Below are 9001 nucleotides of genomic sequence, written 5' to 3'. Positions count from 1 at the left end.
ACAAGTTTCAGTCAAAATTCTCAGTTCTGATTTTATTTGATGTCTTCTTTTGACATGCAAAAGATAGATAGGAAAGTATGGAGATCACACATTTTCATTAAGTATTTTAATTGCTGAGTCTAAATTTGGCAGTGTCTCCACCTTAATGGAACTTAATGGTACTGTAATTGCTCAGTGGTATCACAGAGAATCGATTCCTGATTATGTTCAGGAATAGCACTTTCATGTCTCAACTGAATTCAAACACAGAGTCATTCCTGTCAGTAGGGAACTATGCTACAAAACATCTCTTCATCATGGTGATAAACCCTGATGATAAACACTAGCACTACTGTCTTGATAATAACTTTTGTCTTTTTTTGCAAAAAATATTTTCTTTATATTTTAGCACACTTGATTAAACCACTTTCTAGGGCTTTAGTAGCAATCTTACATTTCTAGTACAGTAATTAACCTGCATATGGTATTAAAAATTGTGTGTGTGTGTTAGAAATTCTTATCTTTATTATACTGTATGCTTTACTCTTAGTAAGTGAATGATAAAGTTCACATTCACAACTATGAAGAGAAGAGCTCTGATTAGGAAGAGCTTTTTATAATGTTTACAAACCATGTCTGAGTCATATATTTGATGACTTGCTTGGGGGCATTGTGCTGAAACTAAATATCCTCAAATGCAGTCAGAAAAGGGTTCAAGCATTTGAGAGCAGCCTGAAATCTGAACTGTGTAGCATTAGCCTTGCCCTCATGGCACTTACTTTTGTACTTCAGCCTCTTTGACAGCTGGGACACAGAAGTTCACATGGGGTCTCTAAGATGGAGGGTCTCACAGTCTGCCTCCTTCCCAGGTATCAGATCCATTCCTAAAGAAATGCAGTATATGGTGGAGCTGTAACTCTCTGAACTCCAACAGCCAGGGACAGGGATGAGCTGTGTTCATGACCTGGATACGGAGAGCTCTTTTATCTGGCCTCTGGGAAAGCTGGCCACTGGCAGGTCAACCGAATGAGGCTAAAAGCAGCATATGTTTTGGTGGAGAATGAAGAACCAGATGAAGGGGGTAAGACTGGCACAGTAGACACTGGTCTGGCCTGCAAAAGCTTGCCTAGGAACAAAAGTGGTAGCAGAGAACAGCGATGCTGGCCACCACAGTCCAGAAGAGAGGTTATTGGTATCTGTAAGGAGATCCAGTGACCACTGGAGTCAGTGGAGATGCTTCAGCAGGCTGCAACGTTAAGTCTGTATAGCTGCAACTGCATTAACAAAATGTAGATTTGGCATGTCAGTCAAAAACTGTTACATGGAAAGGAGAGCTTTCAGCAATCCTTCGGTTGCTGTTACCAGAACATCTTCTCAACAAAATCTGGTGTTCAGGGGCAGCTGGTGGCACCCTGGACAGCTTCCAGTCCCAAGGTCTGCAAGAGTCAGAGACTTGGGTTCTGCGCTTCTCTACAGTTACTGCTTATATGAAAGAAAAGAAATAAACCTCTGCAATTAGAGGTCAAGAGGGGAAAAATAGGTAGAAATCTAGTTTCCTTTCCTCTTTGCATTTCAGGAATGAGACATCTGTGGGCTCGGTCTGTTCCTCATGTGAGTCAGCTTGTCCATAGCCAGTTTCAGCGCTCTTGCAAGCAGCGAGACTAATACATATAGGTCTAACTTGCATTTTCTTGATGCAACTTCTCTTGGAAAAGGATATAAAAGATGGAAAAGAAGACAAAATCATGTGTGAAATGCTTCATGCCCCCCCCCTATCCTGCAGTGATTTAGAGATGTGTTTGCTCATTTTGATGATCCTATCAACAGAAGTCAGTTGCCCTGTTTTGAATGAATGGGCTAGATCCGATCAAAAATTTGGAGAGCTGACATTGTCATTTCCTATGAAGCCTGCTGACAAAGACCCATTCTAGCGTGATGATCTGGGAGTCTTTTAGCACTCCCTGTTGGAAGTCTGTTGTTTGACTTTTTGTTGATATCTTTATTGTCTTATCTTCTCAAAATGCAGCTTTTTGTTCTGTCATGGGATGTTATCTGTCAATCATCCAAACTCCATGTTGCTTTGGTACTTAGATAGTTTTTGATCAGAGGCCAAGAAATAAAAAGGTAAAATCTGCCATGAACTGAAAGCAGAGGCTGAACTGGAATTATAGACAAGCATTGAAAACCCAACCCTCTGCTGCCCACAGGTCCAGCTCCAGTGTTAATGGAGCTTTGTCAGCATATGCTGGCCAAGAATCTTGTCCCTTAGTTAAGGGCAGAAAGGATGGGGGCGAAATATATGGGAAATTTTAGAAAATAGATATAGAAATATATATTTTTTCCTGGGTAAAGAAGCATTATAAAGTAGTTTAAATCATTCACGTCTCTGAAAAGATTTAAAAGACTTACATGACTTTGCAGAGTTCATCCATCGGTTTTCTAACACAAAAGTGGCTTTCTGCCCCTGCTAAATTTTCAGCAACAATTTTCCTGCTGTGCCTCAGAATTTTCTATCTGGTTACAGTCCAGGAATCAGAACTGTGCTGAAATGTCCAGTCTTTGTCCTGTCGGACTTACTCTGCTCAAACCAAGGGAGGGTATTTGTACAAATGAAATAAATGGGATTAGTCCTGAAAATAAACACAGCCTAACACTTTGATCTAAGCCTAAGGCTTTTAGTTGTGTATTTAGTTGTATTATTGAGAAATTGATGTCTCTAGAGCCATGGGAGTCTGGGAGTTAGTTTCTTGTGCCAAGAGAGTTTACTGAATTCTATGGGCTAAATTTAGTCTTGGTCCAAATGGACATAATTGATGTTCCTTCAAAGAATGAAGGAAGGACAATTTATGTAAAATCAGGCTTTTAGCTGGCAGAAGAAAATTAGGATAGATCAGTCTTGGTTCTTATACCATGCAGTATTCAGGGCTTTTCCATGTATTACAATTCCAGATTGTCAGGTATTGCAGATGAGCTGCAAAAAAAATGAGCTGATGATAAATTGCATTCTATAATTCACTGGTATATTATGCATGTATCTACATAAGCATTTGAATATGTTTATTCTGCTCATTAATTACAAGTATTAATATAAAACATCACAAGAAACCATATATTTATTCTGATCCTACCATCCACACTGAGATGGAGAAGGAACTCGTTTCCGTGTGTAGTCCCACTGGGATTGATGAATTGGATGAACTCCAGTCCACCCACCTGGAATCAAATCCAGGAGATGTAATTGCTTCTGCAGATGGTGACTCAGACTGACAGTCTCGGCCCTTTTCATTATTTTTATGGTATGTGATGAGATCACAAAGACTGAGAGAGTGTGGATCCTAGAGGATCTTCCTGCCTGGCTTTCTCTTTATTAGGGCAGTGTGGAAAATCCATCCAACATCTCATAGCATACTTCTAGTGCATGGTTTTATGGAAGTGATGGGAATTTCATTGTTATGTCTTTGGACCACAGTGAATTCATTGCAGTAACTATCCTTCCCTCTTCTTACAGTACAGTTGTCTCTTGTAAGAGCCAATTAAACTCCTTGAAGCAGATCCTTTTATTCACAGACCACAGCTGCTACTCACAATGGTCCCATTGTGGAACTGTTCCTATAGCAGTTAGTCCTGAAGAAGAAAAGGAAAGCCTAGATTAACTGTCACTGTATTTGGGCTCTCTACCTGTTTGACACACTTCTGCCATTCTTTTTAATCTGAACACATGTATAACTTGGGACAGGTACCAGATCTACCTCTCTCTCTCTCTCTCTCTCTCTCTCTTTTGTTTTGTAGTTTAACAGGTGTGTGTGTGTAGGGGTGAATATAAGAATGCAAATAGTGATGAAAGTGTTTTCTCATTATATGTTTAAAAGCTTATAATATTTCTCCTCACTGTAAAAAAGTGAATGTTTGCAAACGCATACATAGGTGATCTGTCAGTCTGACTGGTTCATAGCTAGCAGGCAAGGGTAACTACCACCAAATCCTTTCTAGGGGTCTTCTAAGTCTTTTGGAGAGAATATTGTGAAGCACAACAGTTTTCAAGACAAGATTACTGCCATTCCTGTTTTTTTATAACCTCAAATGAATAAGGGATGTCTCAGAAAGTAACGGGGTGTTGTATATAGTGCATAAGCTCTCATCTTTCCACAGAATCTGAAAATTGAAAGAATCAGACTATTCCCTGCAATGACACTGAGTTACAAAGAGCTGTCTGTATGAGGGGAATAACCCTGTATGGTTGCACTGTCATTTACAAGAGACATGTTATAGGGATTCGGGCAAATGCTCATTTGCTCTCGTATATTTGTACTGTCACAAGGAATGGAAATTTCCTTTGAACAAGTAAGCCCGGAAAAGTTATGTGATACCTCACATGACCTTCTGTGTGGGCTTGGTCAATTCTGATAATTTAACAAGTCAAAGCACTGCTTTGCAATTGTAGCTCACAGGAGATTCTAAATCTAGATCTACATTTTAATCAAAAGAAAAAAATTCAAAAGTGTACACCAGCTTGCATATGAATAGTATTTATTTAGGACTTGTCTAGATAGATGCAAAGTGTCTAGGATACCAGGTAGCTACAGTTGTGGATATTTGTAATGAAGGAGACCAAAAGGACTTGCTCACTTAGGGTGGTTGTTCTTCTTACAACCTGGACTGTTTGGAGATAGCTTCTGTTTAAAAGGAATTTTTAGCAATACATCCTTTGCAATGAATGGTGCTAATAGTTAGTTTTTATGAAAGTTCCTCAGTGTTATGTTTGGGGACAGATCAAAAATAACATATTTGTTATAAAAGAAAATAGTATGTCAGTACTTTTTCAAAGGTGTGCTGTTGACTACAGACTGCAGGTGGACAGTACACAGACAACCCATCAAATTTATTAACCTACCTCTGTACTTTTCCATAATTGAAGAAAAAACATACTTTACCCATTGCCTAACTTTCTGTATGTATTATAGTTCCTCCAACCCCAAATCAGCAACTCTTTTGCCTTGACTGGGCAAAATGCCTACACGTACGTTGTTGGATATTCTCCGTACAGATTATTTAGTCTAATTCCTTGCATAATGATAATTTCATCCTATAAGTTCTCCTGCAAGTCCAAAACCAGAGCTGGATGGAGATCATTTTCCTTTCATAGAAATTCTATGACTTGGAAATATCTCCATTGCAACAATGAAGTGCAACAGAGAAAAGAAATCATATTTCCCAGTGAAATGGGAAATTGTAAACAGACAATAGTAGGGGCTAATCTAAATGCTTCCCTTGATAGGACCAAAATAATTCATTTCAACTTTACCTTGTACCTCACACTGTAAATTAATAGAATCTAAAATTACAAAGTGTCCTGTTATTTTAAACAAAACATTTAACTTTTTCACAATTTTCCATTTTTTTATGTTTCCTGGAGTAAAGTTTTGCAAAAATCAAGCTCTTTACACAAAATGTTTCCCTTTCAGCAGAAGACATTTTTCCAGTGTAAAATCTAAACTTTTAGTAGGTTTCAGTTAAAACTTCTGTTCCAAAGAATATAGCTTAGGAAAAAAAATTAATGTTAATGTAAAAATTTCATTGATGAATAATTTACCATATCCCATAGTGAGCCATTACATTGCTTTTATATCCCTCATTATGAAAAATAATTTATGTTTTTGCTATTAGGAATTTAGCTAAGTTTGATTTCTCCAAGCTTTTCTTTTAAGCCAAGGTTTCTGGTAAAAAAGGAAAGTTTCAGTAAAAAGCTAGTCAGAAAGAGACAGCACAACTGGGCATAATATTCATAAAATTGTCTTGTTGTTGCTGCTATTATTACAGTTGATATCTCCCATATAATTATTTTTATTATTAATAATGTTAATAGTAACAATAGCCATAATAGCAGCAATGAAATGTATCTGGACATTTGGCCAATTCAATCTACTCCATATAAAGTGATTTTTTTAAGTAACAATGAGATGTACAAAAGAAGCATTTAAAGACCATCTGTTTTTTCAAATCTTATCCAGACCTCTTGAGTCATCAAAACTGTTCCGGAAATATTATAAGAGTATACTCTCTTGCGCAGTTTCCAAACAATCCTGCATGTGCCAACACTAGTAACATAGGAACTATCTTATGATAATGTAGCACTTCTGTTTGTGTGAACTGGCAAATGGAGAGGGAGATAGGAAAGCATTCTGTAAGTAATGTTTTGAATGTCTAAAATGGATCAGATTTAGTTATTGTTCATATTTTAATAAAAGGTTTGGGCAAAAGAAAAGGTTCGTATTTTATTCAAATGCCATTTCTTTAATAAGTTGGCTTATAACAATTGATGAATATGGTAAATTTTCCATGAAATACTAAAAATGCGACCTTTTTATAGAAAATTAAGAGAGCAAATAATAATTACAAAAAACCAATGGGTTCACTGGCTTCATTGATTTTTTTAAAAAAATTCTTCCTTTATTTTTCCTCATTTTTCTAGCGAGAAAGGAGGAAAGTCATAATGCAGAAGAGAAAGTCCTGTTTTTCAATTTTCAGAGTTTCCTGATTCTTAAATTAAAGTACAGAAACCTTTCCAAAAATAATGTATATATATCCACAAAAATAAGTAAACAGAGCCATATATGTTAAGAAGTTACTATCAAAATATTTAGTAAAGTAGACCATCACTGAAACACAGACTCACAGGAGGAAAAATATTCATGAAAATCTCACTATATTTGTTTGCCAGAATGAAAAATACACCCATACTTTACTTTAATTGGTCTCAGAACATGCATTTTCAGTTGTAGAACAACAAAATAATGTATATTTGATTTAAGAATTAATAAGCTGATGTGAGATGAGGAAAAAAAATTAAAGTCTTTCATCAACAAGGAAAGTTAATGAATCAAGACTAGCCTTGGTGCATGTAAGGGCTCTGTTTCTATTAGCAGAAATAATCTATTATAAAAATTTGCTTTCTTCTCGCTTAGCTTTTCATTCCATAAAGCCTTCTATCTTTTTAGGACCCCTGTCCAGGCTCAGAGATAGCTGTATGGCTGTGCTACTGTGTCTGTTTTTCAAGAGCTTAATGACAAAAAAGAAAGATTTGCTATTAACATTCAACACAGACAGAGACTGAGGATTTGTAAAATCCCGACAGTCATTTGCGGAAGTAATGGTATCCCTTGTTCTGGGTGCCCTAGTCAGACAATGAAATGCAGTGGTAATAGTCTGGTCCCCTTGCTGAGTCACTGTTTAGAGTTATCTAGAGCGGAGACGTTAGCCTGTGAGCTATATCTTAAATAACCAAGCAGGAACGAGCCTCACTGTTACATTCTTAAGGGTGTGCTGCAGGACAGAGATTTAGGAATCGTCAAGGAACTGAAATACACTGTGTCAAGACAGCAGGCATGCGATTCTCTTGCCTGAATACTGTGAGGTGGCACCATCCTTTTAGTTACTCATGAAAATAGCTTTTTGCATGTCACACTGAAGTCTTGCCTCTTTTCTGAGACTAAAGATCTAATGAACCTTTTTGAGGGGATAAGGTTATTCATCTGCAGACTGGACGGTGGGAAAGTTGCTATGCATTTATTACCGAGGCTAAGTCTAAGTGCCTAATGGTTAAACTGATAAAGGGCTACACCAGTCTCTCTCTCTGCCACCACACTACCTCTGCTGCCATCCAGGCTGTGACCACAGCGTGTGTGGATGGAGACAGTCTCCACTATAAGCCACAAGTTTGACGTCTTTTCCAGAAAAGATGTTTAGGGAAACTCTTAGCAGAAAGTGAGTCAAGAACAGAGGGAGTTTCTAATAAATAAGAAACAGAGACTGAGAGGAAGACTGATACTATTTCAAGCAGTTCTGTGATATCTCTCAATATTTATTTGGTAGATTTTAACTGTTACCTTACAGCATTCAGCTGGAACTAATATGCATACATCTTTAAAAGTCAGTCTTTGGAAACAAGTTAAACAGAAAAAAAGCATCTCTTAAAACATCTTTGTTAAAGTTTTCATTCCTTAACTTGTGTAGAATTATGTAGAAAGTTTAACTTGGAATAAGACACCAAAATCAAACAATTTCAGCACTGAATGGAGAAGGATGGAATCTGGAAGGATGTAAAATACCAAAAATAGGAAGGATCTCCAAGTAACATATTCCTCTTTATCCTCATTTATCTTCATTGCCTATCTCACCAGCATATCTAGCTTCTTGTATTACACCAGGTTATTCATATCATTATGCTCTAAAACATGCAGGAACAGAAGGGTAACACAAGAGAGAAGAAAATTCAGAAGTATTATGCCTAGTTCTTAACATTTTCCTTTTTCCTTCATTGGGGATGTTTAGGATACTTTAAAACACACACAACACATGCACACTTTCTTCTCTATGATTTAATTCCTTACTCCCCAGGTATAAGCTTCACCAACATGTGCAATCTGTAACAACATTTTTTCTTCTTAAAACTTTCTTTGGCAACAGAAAGACTTCTCCATGACCGGCTCCTCTTGACAGGGCCAAGCAGAAGCTCACAGTGATTAGCAGGAAAGAAAGGAAAATGCCAAGGAGATGAAAGCATAAGCAGACATAAGATCTTGCTTAAATCCACACCTCATCAGCACCTTCCCCCTCGTTTGGCACCAGAAGCACAGACAGGTGCCCTACAGGCCTTCAGAAACTCCTTACCCAGGGTATAACAGCTTGCCACAGGGGCTGCCTCATCTCCTGAGTACTGAAAAACAGCAGCTACTGGGAGGTCACCCTTGGTGCTTTCTCTATAAATACGGGGCTGTTCTCATGGCCTTTCCTCCTGCTCAGTTGCAGTCCCACTCAGCTCAGGCAGAAACCAACAGCAAGACACAGGCTGTCAGCCTTCTTGCTCAGAGTGCTGTGACCTGCTCACACTCTCCTGCTGCTCTGGCACTTTCGCATGGCATTCTTCACATCATCGTGAGTCCAAATCTTTTATTTCTTTTCCCACAATTTCTCATTGTCCATGAGTTTGAGTCTGTACTTTTGAAAAGAATAAATCCAAGAAAGG

Source organism: Apteryx mantelli, chromosome 2 (assembly GCF_036417845.1).
Source record: "Apteryx mantelli isolate bAptMan1 chromosome 2, bAptMan1.hap1, whole genome shotgun sequence".
Taxonomy (NCBI): domain Eukaryota; kingdom Metazoa; phylum Chordata; class Aves; order Apterygiformes; family Apterygidae; genus Apteryx; species Apteryx mantelli.
Note: the sequence above shows the minus strand (reverse complement) of the source record.